Genomic DNA, 13,360 nt, shown 5'->3' on the forward strand with positions numbered 1-13,360 from the left:
TGGGATTGGAAGCTTCAAATCTTCTCAGCAGAGAATGTAAGCTTGAGGTTGCTGCTACTAGTTCACGTTGCCCCAAACCATGGTTTACCAAGGCACTCATTATCGTATCTCAGGTTGCTCCCTCATGCAAAAACATTCCAACAACACAACTCACTATAGGTTTTTATTTTATTTTATTTTTATTAAATATATATATTCAATTTTACACTATACAGTCATACCTTGTGTTGCATTTGCTTCATGATAGGGATATGGGTGGCACAGGGACGCGGGTGGTGCTGTGGGTTAAACCACAGAGCCTAGGACTTGCTGATCAGATGGTCGATGGTTCAAATCCCCGCAATGGGGTGAGCTCCCATTCTTCGGTCCCTGCTCCTGCCAACCTAGCAGTTTGAAAGCACATCAAAGTGTAAGTAGATAAATAGGTACCGCTCTGGTGGGAAGGTAAACAGCGTTTCCGTGTGCTGCTCTGGTTCATCAGAAGCGGCTTAGTCATGCTGGCCACATGACCCAGAAGCTGTACACCGGCTCCCTCAGCCAATAAAGCGAGATGAGCGCCACAACCCCAGAGTCGGCCACAACAGGACCTAATGGTCAGGGGTCCCTTTACCTTTACCTTTATGTTTTTTCAGGTTGCGTCCCGTGGCAACCTGGAAGTACCGGAAAGGGTTACTTCCGGGTTTTGCTACTCGCGCATGCACAGACGTGCAAAATGACATCACATGCATGCGCAGAAGCGGCGAATCATGACCCGTGCACGCACAGACGTGGGTTGCATTCTATTCATGTTGTGAACAGGCCTCCAGAATGGATCCTGTTCACAACCAGAGGTACCACTGTACATTTGAATTCAAACATTAATCATAATCATCAACATTTAGGATTCCCCGAATCCTTAGACTTCCCTCCACACCTCCATGGTTTCCATTATCAAACATTTTATACAGCTTCATATAATTTCTCCATTTTTCTTAAAACAGTCCATTTTTTACCTTAGTTTTTAATACATTACAAGTGTTACTCAAATCCTGCCAAGGTTTTTAGTTGTTTACAAGTATAAACTTATAATTTTTTCCCATTCCTTATTAAAGTTTCTATCCTCATGATTTCTGATTTTCCTGGTCATTTTTGCCATTTCAGCGTAGTCCATCATCTTCAACAACCATTGGTCTCTGGTTGGGACTTTGCCTTCTTTCCAAACTCAGTGCAGGTTTAAAACTTTGTGGGCTATGTTTCCTGTGTTTTGGATGTGTTTAAAGCCATTTATAAATGTATTTATAAAAACATTTCTATACTGCCGCTCGGGTAAAAAAAAAAGTGTGGGAGAGTATTCAAATCTTCTACTCATCATCTGAAGCTGTCAACCCTGGAGCTATTTCACCTTGTTATTCGGGAGACAGAGCTAAACTGTCCGTTGGACAAGGGTTCTCAATGATGCTTCCATCGTCTTCAGAAAGGAGGGTAGAATAATTGCCCTGTGAGTGTGCAGTTGAGCTTCTGAAGCTCAACATCAAAAAAACGAAGATCCTCGCCACTGGTCCCATCACCTCCTGGCAAACAGAAGGGGAAGAAATGGAGGCAGTGAGAGATTTTACTTTCTTGGGCTCCATGATCACTGCAGATGGTGACAGCAGTCACAAAATTAAAAGACGCCTGCTCCTTGGGAGAAAGCAATGGCAAACCTAGACAGCATCTTCAAAAGCAGAGACATCACCTTGCCAACAAAGGTCCGTATAGTAAAAGCTATGGTTTTCCCAGTAGTGATGTATGGAAGTGAGAGCTGGACCATAAAGAAGGCTGGTCGCCGAAGAATTGATGCTTTTGAATTATGGTGCTGGAGGAGACTCTTGAGAGTCCCATGGACTGCAAGAAGATCAAACCTATCCATTCTGAAGGAAATGAGCCCTGAATGCTCACTGGAAGGACAGATCGTGAAGCTGAGGCTCCAATACTCTGGCCACCTCATGAGAAGAGAAGATTCCCTGGAAAAGACCCTGATGTTGGGAAAGATGGAGGGCACAAGGAGAAGGGGACGGCAGAAGACGAGGTGGTTGGACAGTGTTCTCGAAGCTACGAACATGAGTTTGACCAAACTGCGGGAGGCAGTGGAAGACAGGAGTGCCTGGCGTGCTCTGGTCCAGGGGGTCACGAAGAGTTGGACACGACTAAACAACTAAACAACAACAACAATAAAGCTTTTGCCCAACTGTGGATTTTTCTATTGACTGTATCCTCTTTCGAGATGAGATGAGTTGAGTAACTAAACATTAGCACCACATTTGCCAAAGTGGTGTCCATGGGTGTAGGGGCACTCTTGAAATCTTCCGTTGACACCCATGAAGCCTCTGAGCCCCTCCACTCACTGCCCTCTCGGTCACAATGCAGTGAACGTGGTTACCTTTTTCTCCCTTGAAAAGTAAGTAGAGCAGAAGGAAGTTGGAAAAGTGACCCTCTTCCCCACTTCCTCTTTCAGTTCTATATGCTTTCCAAGGCTCAGATAAATTCTGCTGGATCTAACTTTTACTTAGATCCCTCGGAAAAGGAAAGTGTGTGTGTGTGTAGGACCGGATTTAAGTTTGATGAAGCCATAAGCTACTGAAGGTAATGGGGCCCTTTATATGTCCAGCTGTCCTTTGTCAACAACAAATTGTCACTGTTTTTTGTGTTGAATATACAGTGGTACCTTGGGTTACAGACTCTTCAGGTTACATACGCTTCAGGTTACATACGCTTCAGGTTACAGACTCCGCTAACCCAGAAATAGTGCTTTAGGTTAAGAACTTTGCTTCAGGATGAGAACAGAAATCGTGTTCCGGCGGCGTGGTAGCAGCAGGAAGCCCCATTCGCTAAAGTGGTGCTTCAGGTTAAGAACAGTTTCAGGTTAAGTACGGACCTCCGGAACGAATGAAATACTTAACCCGAGGTACCACTGTATGCTATCTGGTAATTTATGGGCCTAATAACTCCATACACAACACTGTTGCTGTATGTAGATTTTATTTTGTTTGTTTTTTTATCTTATATTTTGGAAATTTACATCCAGCTTTTTCCCCCTTTGCATTTTTTGGGGGGCCCCAAGAGAGTGGGGCCATAAACTATAGCTTGTTTAGCTTATACGTAAATCCGGCAGTGTGTGTGTGTGTTCTCTCTTTTTATCTCTTTGTGAAAGTGGGAGAGAAGTGATCCAAGGGGGAAAACCCAAATGGACGTAAAACGTTGGCAAACCCTGCAATCTTTCAAGTGTTTGTTTCCTTTAACTGAAAACTCATAGCATGCTGTTTACATGCATGCAATTCTTTTTCCTGGGGGCACGCAGGGGTACGCATACCCCTAAACATTTTGTGAATCTAAGTTTGGCCTCATTGAGGGGCAGTATTTCAATATGAGTAAGAAAATGAGAGTACCCCTAAACATTATTTTTTTAAGAAAAAAAGCACTAGAGGTCAGTATTTGGTGTGCTGCTCCAGCAAAGCCTTGGAAGCTTGTGGATTTGGTAGAAATTCTCAGGAACTGTGAGATTAACAGCCCTGTGTACCCAGGACAGTATTCTTACAAGTTTCCCCGAGACACTAAAATGGGAGTCATTGTCTGAAACCCCTCTATAAGAAACAGCATCTGTCTCTTCATCCTTTATCCTCCCCCCCTTTTTGTTACATTCTCACTGCTTAATTTCACATCCTATTGCTAGCAATCCCTTGCCTTCAATTTATGGCTGCAATGTACATCTGTTTTATGAGCCAGTTTTGCATAAGAAAAGGGAGCCTGGGCAGTTAAACCTCCAGGACTTGGGGGCATTGCTTTTTAGGGTTTTCAAATGCAAATAGACCCTGTTGGGTAAAATTCCTCGAGAATTTTGCTCATTGTAAAACTATAATCCCCCCCACTGCCCCAGGATGCTTTTCATGCCTTTTTTTATTGAAGGTGGTGGCACAACTCTAGAGAAAGTGGCTGGAGAGAGGCCATAGCTCAGCAGTCCAGCGCATACTTGGCATTCAGAAAGTTAAATCAATGGCATCTCCGGTCAAAGGACCTCAGATAATAAGGCTGGGAGCGACCCCAAACCAGAGACTCAATCTGGAAACAGGGCTGAATGGGCCATTGCTTTTATGTACTACGAGGCAGCTGCATTATATATCAGACATTCTGAGTTCCTTAAGCCTAACTTGTTCCTAATTTTGTGCACAAAATTTAAGAGAAAAAATACAATAGGAAGTATGGCAAAGTCTTGTGACACCTAACTAATTTATGGTGATACGGCTTCTTCTTTGGCAATCACTCGTAGCTGGGTAAGATTGTCTTCCATGAACACGGTTTTAACAGTGAGTGACTGTGGAGGCCAATTCTGGATCCACACGTTCTTCCACAGTGGGGACACAGGTTTCCAGGTGGGAGTTGATCACGTTCAGGGCTTGCCAAGCATGCCTCGCTCTTAGCATGTTTCTCCTTTCCATCCTGAGTTCGAGCGTCTTCAAAACCCATGACACCTTTGGTAAAGGCTGTTCTCCAATTGGAGCTCTCACAGGCCAGGGTCTCCCAGTTGTCGGTGTTTATACTACATTTTTTTTAGATTTGCCTTGGGAGAGTCTTTGAACCTCTTTTGTTGACCACCAGCATTACGCTTCCCGTTTTTAAGTTAGTTGCATTGGAAGATGATAATCAGGCATCCGCACAACATGACCAGTCCAACGAAGTTGATGTTGAAGAAGAATCATTGCTTTGACACTGGTGATATGTATCAAGTATGGGGAACCCTTGACCTTCCAGATGTTCCAAAACTACAACTTCCGTCATCCCTTTGGCCATGCTTGCTGAGGCTGATGGGAGATGCCACAACATCTGAAGTGCCAAAGGTCCCCCAACCCTGGTATACATGGTATTTCATGGACTAGAGCAGGAATGAGAACCTGTGCCCCTCTAGACATTGTTTGGTTTCTGAACATAGGCTACTCTGGTTGGAACTGATGAAATCCAATAATATCTGGGAGGGGGTACAGGTCTCCCATGCCTGGACTGATGAAGTGAACCTTAGTCCACAGAATCTCATGCCACAATACATTTGTTAGTATTTAAGGTGCCACAAAGGTCAACAAAGGTCCGTATAGTTAAAGCCATGGTTTTCCCAGTAGTGATGTATGGAAGTGAGAGCTGGACCATCAAGAAGGCTGATCACCGAAGAATTGATGCTTTTGAATTATGGTGCTGGAGGAGACTCTTGAGAGTCCCATGGACTGCAAGAAGATCAAACGGATCCATTCTGAAGGAAATCAGCCCTGAGTGCTCACTGGAAGGACAGATCCTGAAGCTGAGGCTCCAATACTTTGGCCACCTCATGAGAAGAGAAGACTCCCTGGAAAAGACCCTGATGCTGGGAAAGATGGAGGGCACAAGGAGAAGGGGACGACAGAGGACGAGATGGTTGGACAGTGATCTCGAAGCTACAAACATGAGTCTGACCAAACTGCAGGAGGCAGTGGAAGACAGGAGTGCCTGGCGTGTTCTAGTTCATGGGGTCACGAAGAGTCGGACACGACTAAATGACTAAACAACAACAACAAGGTGCTACAAGACTCTTGTTGCTTTTGCTGCAACACAGACACTGAGAATGGTTACATTAGCAAAGGGACATTTCACTTGTATGTGTCAGGTGTGCATGCAGGAGCCAGGCCCTGTGACAAATAGGACTTTGCAGGACTGGGGCCTTCCTAAGTTTGTTCTGAAGAGGCAAGGTGCGGCCCCACAGTTGAGGCTGATTGGTAACTCACAGCACTTGGTGGCAAGAGCTGGGAAGGGATATAAGGTCAGCATTTCCCTTCGGCTCTTTGCCACAGCAACATGCTTCCTGCCTTGCTGAGTTTGGCTCCTCGCTTCCTAGTCCTTGAACCTCGGCTTCTTGACTCCTTGCTTCTTGATCCTTGGACCCTTGGCTTCATGACTCCTTGCTTCCTGACCCTTGGACCCTTGGCTTCTGAACCCCCGTTCCTGCTCCCACCCCGCCATCTTGCCCCCAGTCCTGACATCCCCAGCTGGGACTTCAATCTCCCGTGAACCAGACCGTGACAGTATGGAACAAAAAGGTCTTAGAATCTTGTTACTTGGCATGACTCCAGAGGAGTGAATTCAGCCTTGTGGACCTTAAAACAGCCTTAAGGGATGCGGGTGGCGCTGTGGTCTAAACCACTGGGCTTGCCGACCGAAAGGTCAGCAGTTTGAATCCATGTGATGGAGTGAGCTCTGTCCCAGCTCCTGCCAACCTAGCAGTTTGAAAGCACGCCAGTGCAAGTAGACAAATAGGTACTGCTGTAGCAGGAAGGTAAACGACGTTTTCGTGCACTCTGCTTTACATCACGGTGTCCCGTTGAGCCAGAAGCAGTTTAGTTATGCTGGCCACATGAACTGGAATGCTGTTTGTGGACAAACGCCAGTTCCCTTGGCCTGAAAGTGAGATGAGCGCTGCAACCTCATAGTTACCTTTGACTGGGGTCCTCTACCTTTACCTTTATGCTTAAGCATTTGCCTGGGAGCCATCAGTGACAAGTCCATGGAAGTCCATGCAGGCAAGTGAGCAGGCTGGCTTAAGAGAGATGGGGCAGCCTGCCCTCCTCTGCACCCACCATAGAAACCAGGTGGGCTGCCAGAAAAGGGAAAACCACCCCTCCCAACCAATAGAGAAATGCAACAGGCCCATTGCAGGAGAGAACTCATGAAGACTCAGCTGATGGAAACTATTTTCCATAGCTCAGTCCAGGAATATGCATGGTTTGGATGCCGTGGTTTTAACTGTGGGTCGCATGGGCTAATACAGAGAAAACAGTCACATTGAACATTCAGAGAGTGAGGAAGGGCCGTGGTTCAGTTTTACAGCATCTGTTTGGTACGGAAAAAGTCCCAGCTGTAATCCTGGCATCTCTAGGTGGGACTAGGAATGTCTCCTGCCAGAAATCCTGCTGCCAGTCACATATAGACAATTTCTTGTGTTCTTCCCCTTCTGCTTCCTGCTCCAGCATTTGATAAGGCGGAAAAGGCACCGCTTCCATATAGATGAGAATTTCCTTTTTCAAAATTAAGCACCAAGTCGTTTGCATTTATTTCTCTGCCGATTCAGGAATTATTCCAAGAAATGGTTTACTTTTGAGATCACATTTTGAAGGTTACTTTCTCAGCCCAAAGGATTAATCCTTTTTCTTTCCTCTGAAAGCCTGTCTTGTTAAAGAGCACAATTATAAAGCGGCAAAATCAAAAAGGACAATTATGTGGCTAATCCGGCAGCCATGTAATCGCATTATATACGGTCATGTATGGTGGTGGCAGACAGTTGCACCCACTCACAGAGCTTCGAGCAAATCCCAGCCTTGTCTCATTTGACTTTGTGAATTCAGAGTTTCCTAAGTCTGAAGAGTTCCTTTTTCACTGGTCTACTTAAGTCTTTCATCATGCATTCAGACCTTAGGCGAAAAGGGGATCTGACCAAATTGTGAAAACAGATGTAATTTTTAAGAGAAGGAGACACAGTCCAGTACAAACATGCCTTTTTCAGTCCTTTTGAGAGCTTTTTTTAAAAAAATAAAAAATCCTGCAATTTTACAGTGTGGTTAGCTGTACTGTGCAGGATGTGTGAATTGGCTAGCACCCATGTCATCACCAACTTGCCTTACAGGGTCATTGTCAGGGCAGTGGAACTGTTCTTTTAAATGTTCTTGATTTGTGGGAAGGGTAAGGATGGCAGAAAATGAGCAGCCAATAGAATTGGTTGAAGAATTCAGTTTCCTGAGAACCACAGTTTTTTGGTGCGTGTGGTGTTTTTTTAAAGTGTCTAACCCTTATGGATAGAAAGATATGCAGAGCAGTATTCGGACAATGGCTGGTGAAATCTCAGAAGCCAAAGAAGGTGGTGGATAAAATTGACACTAGTCTAAGTCTTAGCATGCTTAGCAAGTGTTCTCATTGTGTGTATACTGAGATATATACTTCTCAGTAGGCTACACTGAACACTTGTGGAGTTTTGGAAAAGTGCTTGGTCTTCATAGACAGACTGAGTCAGACTATTCCCCAGGAAAGTATATTATCCGTTGCCCTTTGGGAAGAATTATCAGTTTGTTTCTTTGTTTTTGTTTTTTTCATGCGGAAGATTCCTCATTTACCATTCCATGCTTGCATCATGACTGCTGCTTGGTTCTGTTTGTCTGGCCTACGTTTCCACCTCAATATGTTTCTTCAGTAGTTCCCCTCGGCTCCATCATGCATAAAGCTATAGAGAGAGGACTCTGCTTCCAGGACTTGGAGGTGCACAAAGGTGGTCTTTGATTGATGAGAGGCAGGTAGGGTGTTTCATTATGGAGAGTAGCTGTTGGATAATTTCATTAACCTGATGTGCACTTTTCATATTTCATCTTAATGCAGCCCTTAATCTTAATGGGTATTTGGCATTGCTAGAGTCTGTCTTGCAGGCTACCTATCCCTTGCTTTCACAGAACCTTAGTTAGCATTTTAATAGCGTGGGATAAAGCTCTTCTGTGGGGTTTTTTAAATGCCTGGTAAGCATGGATCTCTCTCCTCCTCCTCCTCTTCCTCCTCCTCCTCCTTCTCCTTCTGTCTATCTCTCTGTGTCTCTGATTTCCCATGGACATGTTTCACTTGATTTCAGTTGTAGAATTGTCACCTGTTGGAAGTTCGGTTTTCGATTGTTCGGGAGCCAAAACATTTGACACCCAAGGCGTTCGGGAGCCAAGGTACGACTGTACCAGAGTAGATATGGGGACAGAATTGGCATCTAGGTCTACCAGAGGGCCTAATCCCATACCCCCCAACATTTATCTGATGAAAATAGGTGCCCCCTAAGTTTATGGGTATTTCCATTCAAATGGGATCGATTATGCAGGGTGGGACCTACCTGCCCCCCCTATTTTATTCAAGTTGACACCCCTGCAGCCAGCCCAATGTATAGGTTGTTGCACAGGAGGAAATTCCACAACCTTGGAGCTGTGAAACCCCTAAAGAAGCATGCCTGGGGAAGCAGTGCAGGTTTTAGAAGCAGAAACTCTGGCGCGTCTATGCTCACCCCAAGGGAAGTTGTCCATGCCCCATGAGAAGGAGGCGATCCTTTCTAGTTGAGGGCTTCTCTGTTGCCTGCCTTCGAGTGTAGTGACAAAAGAAGATGCCTCCTGGAAACAATCTGGCGGTCCCAATTCTTCCAGTCTACAAATCTCAACATGTTCAGGGTGGCATGACATAACTGTTCTGAAAGCAATTTCTTCTTCTTCTTCTTTTGACAAGACTGACAAAGACATCCAAAATCTGGGCCAGACTTTCCCTCAGGATGTTTCGGGAGAGCCAGAAGCCTTCTCTATCAGCTGCACTCCTGCCTGGGACCATAGATGTCTTCTCTCTTTTCATCTGAGGAAGGATTAAAGGCTGGCAAATGGAGGCGTCCGCTGAGATTAGCCCTGTCAGGTGAAGTTATACTCTTATCTCTTCAGCGCTGCTAGCAATTACTTCCAGAACATTTCAACTCATTTTACCTCAGCTGATGAAGGCTTGAGGTATGAGCTGAAATGTCCTGGAAGTAATTCTTAACAGTAATATAATTCTACTTGACATATTTATCCAACCATCCTTCTGCTAAAGACTATATACACTTTACTATATACACTTTATATCTATTGGTGAAATTGCACCTATCGTTTCCTTCTCTTACGGCAAGCGAAAGGACCTTGCAGTTCCATGCCTGCCAGTAACCGGTGTTATGAAGTCGAATGGAGGTTCTGGAGAAATTCTACACTGGTACTTCTTCTCTGAGGGCCAAAGTAGGCATGGATGAGGCAGCCATATTGGTTCTTGACCACTGGTTTTTGGTGCTTTGCCTTACATCCCTATCTCTTCAGACAATTTTCTCTCAGCCTGGTTCTCATCTGATATCAGAACTCACCTGGGGGAAAAGGGAGGGTAATTGAATGTGGTATGTGAGGACGGGGAGGGTTAAGTTCCCCTCACCCATGTATATCATTTCCACCTGTACAAGAAACAAACAAAAAAAATGAAATCCTTTTTCAGTCTGAGGGCCTTGTGTAACCTTCTAGGAGGGCTGTTACATGCCAGTGGTGGATATTGTGATTTTATCTTGTGAACTGCCCTGAGACCTGTGGGTACCAACATCCCAAAGGAGCAAAAAATACTCTTTATGTATGCGGCAACAGCAGCACGGATGTTACTAGCCCAGAGATGGAAAGAAGAGTCCCTAGACCATGCCGAAATGGCAAAACTGTCCGGAAAACTCAGAAACCAAGACGACAAAAGCTTTAAGAAAGAATTTTAATTTATGTAGGAGACCACTGTAAGCAGATGAAAACATTAGCAGGATTTTAACTTCACTTGTAATGTAACAAATGCTATGGGCAATATGGATAGATACAAAATATAGACTTTGAAATAATATGCAGTTGGAAATGTTGACAATAGGACCCATGGAGGGGATGGGGGGAAGTCTCGAGATTCAGAGAAATCTCTTTTTATGGATATGTACTTGGTATTGCCTAGGGCTTGCCGAACAGAAGGTCGGCTGTTCGAATCCCCGCAACAGGGTGAGCTCCCGTTGTTTGGTCCCTGCTCCTGCCAACCTAGCAGTTTGAAAGCACGTCAAAGTGCAAGTATATAAATAGGTACCACTCCGGCGGGAAGGCAAACGGCATTTCCGTGCACTGCTCTGGTTCACCAGAAGTGGCTTAGTCATGCTGGCCACATGACCCAGAAGCTGTACACCGGCTCCCTCGACCAATAAAGCGAGATGAGCGCTGCAACCCCAGAGTCATCCGCGACTGGACCTGACGGTCAGGGGTCCCTTTACCTTTGGTAATCTCAATAAATTTACATTTGTAAAATCAAATAAAAATGTTTTTTTTAAAAAAAAAGACGCGTAACAAATAAACATTTCAGCCGAGAGAGAGAGAAAGGCAGAGACCTGTGGGTATAGGGCTATCTATCTATCTATCTATCTATCTATCTATCTATCATCTATCTGTCTGTCTGTCTATCTATCTATCTATCTATCTATCTATCATCTATCTATCCTCTATCTATCTAACATCTATCTATTATAATAACTTGTCCTGTTAGGGAAAACTTACATGCACAGACTGGGTACATGCATGCCAGCTTGGGTAATATGAAAGTTTCCCCCAACAAAGCAAATGTGGTCTCTGACATGGCATCTTGGTCTTTCTGGCTACTCCTGAATGGCCAATCATTTTCCATTCTCAAAGAGCCTTTTTCTGTTGCTTTGTTTTCTGTTCCTCTGCTTCCACCTTGATTTGTTTTATTCTTTTATTTCCTTCTAGGTGTGCTTTGACAAATCTAATAATTCTGTCCCTCAAAATAAGCCTCCCCCCCCCTTTGCCTTCAAAGTAAGATTTATAGTTCTGCAAAAAACATCAGCGGCAAACATAAATTTACTGGATGTATTGCTTACAGCCAAATAATACTTTTGTGCAGTTTGATTTTCTTTTGAGTCCTTAAGGTATAGTCATTCAGGGGTTTTCTGAACAATGCTATAAAGGGCTTGTGGTCTGTTTCAACCTGAAAAGTCTGGCCTTAGATATATGTTGATGAAAGCATTCACAAGTAAACAAGATTCCCATCTACTCTTTCTCAATATGTGTATCTTGTTTCTGTGTCAGTAATTGATTTAGATGAATACCCCACTGGCAGAAGGCATCATGTTTCTGTAGACATACTGTTCCCATCCTAGACGGTGACACATCAGTTGAAGTTTTGATGGGCCTATCTGGAGAAGAAAACTAATACCAGTTCTTGTACATTGTTGTTTGACAGTAATTCATGATTTCTCCCCTTGCTCATCCTGGCATCGTTCATTTTTATATGCCAAAGGTTTCCTTAGAGATGTTGCGTTTGTGGATAAGTTAATTTCCCCAGGTAATTTAGCATTCCCAGAAAGCTCTGAACATCTTTCTTTGATTAGAGTTGAGGCGACATTTCACTCATCTGAACTCTCCTCTGTCTGCTTAATTCCATCACCAAATGGAACGGTATAAACCCTTCTTCAACTGGAGATTGTGCCTCCCCCAAATAATTCGGAAACCTCCCACACTTTCATCTGAGCTCTGTTTTTCTCTGCTCAGTTTTAGATTTGCAGCTTCCGTTGCTTCTCCTGACAAGTCCTAGTCTGTGATCGTGTGTCAGGGACCGTGCTGAGGAGGAATGGTAGGAGCCACCCCCTGCTCCGGGTCCTGAATCTTCCGATGAGCAGGAGGATGGTATAGATTTGGAACAGTGGTTTGCAGAGGGGCATAGTTCAGAAGGCAGAAGCTGGGAAATACTAGATAGGGAACAGCTAGAAGAAGAAACACTGGAAGAGAGAGGGTTAACAGATTCACAGTCTCTGGACAGCATTCATCCCCCTTCTCCAAAGTCACAGAGAGCTCAGAAAGTGTCAAAACAGAAAAAAACAGAGGGTACAAGCTCAGTTTACAAGACATAGGAGTGACGTAGATTAATAGGGACGGAGAGGGGGAGTGATCCTTAATTGGGAGCACCGCCGTTTCTAGGAGATGGGTTCTTTGTTCTCTCACTGTGATTATTAAAGATTCTAATTGGTAAGACGTTCCTTTCTTTGATCTTCTTATCTACTGCCACGAGGGGAGAAAGATGATTTCCTGAAGCCTGACAGCATCCCAGCAGACCCCATTGCTGATAATGGTCCCTGGCCACCCCCACCCCCTTTAAAATAACTTGTCGGACATGAGCAGCCTGATTTTAGCAGCCATTTTAATTTCCCACAATGCTCCTGACATCATTTCGGGCACTGCTCTGAGTGCTGCTGCCTACCGCCCCCATCACCAGGTGAGCCTTCCAGGGGCCACCAATGGACCACTAAACTCAAGCCTCTTCATACCTGGAGCTGGTCCTGCACTTCACCAAAGCACCACCTTTCTCAGCCACCCAATAGCACCCTCTTTCTGCCAATTCTGAGGTTTATGGTTGCATCCTCACACCCTGCCCATTGAGGTCTGTTGTGCAGTTGCTGTCTCCATCACATTTGCTGCTTCCTCTGTCACAAACACCTTACCCAATACTCATGGCTTTGTGACATCAACAGTAATATGGCCAATACCCACCCTCTGCTCAGAAAACTCTGCATACCTAGCAACCAGCGCACTTAAGACGTGGGACAAAAAGAGATTAGGGTCAGATTGGTGTAGTGATGGCTGATGTCACAAAGATTTTGCTTTTACCCTAACTCTCACATGGACAGATTCACAGTCTCTGGACAGCATTCACTCCCACCTTCCCCAAAGATACGGAGTGCTCAGAAAGTGCTGCTTTTACAAAAAGGTTTAAGAACCTAAATGGC

The 13,360-nt window shown here is 44.7% G+C and overlaps 1 long non-coding RNA gene across 5 annotated transcripts in view; it reads right to left on the reverse strand.

The window, feature by feature from the left end:
* The window catches only part of LOC309522126, a 30,994-nt gene extending 17,938 nt beyond the window's left edge, over positions 1-13,056 (reverse strand). For 2 of the 5 annotated variants that reach the window (XR_014214877.1, XR_014214880.1), the window contains exons 1-2: positions 12,902-13,056; positions 9,672-9,922 (exon numbers count right to left, since the gene is read on the reverse strand). This is a non-coding gene — a long non-coding RNA (uncharacterized lncRNA). Of the gene's footprint in view, positions 1-8,591; positions 8,733-9,671; positions 9,923-12,901 lie in introns of those variants that run through there. The other 3 variants (XR_014214878.1, XR_014214879.1, XR_014214881.1) reach the window with 2 other exon arrangements.
* Between the last annotated feature and the right edge of the window lie 304 nt (positions 13,057-13,360).

Source organism: Podarcis vaucheri, assembly GCF_965113315.1.
Source record: "Podarcis vaucheri genome assembly, chromosome: 17".
Taxonomy (NCBI): domain Eukaryota; kingdom Metazoa; phylum Chordata; class Lepidosauria; order Squamata; family Lacertidae; genus Podarcis; species Podarcis vaucheri.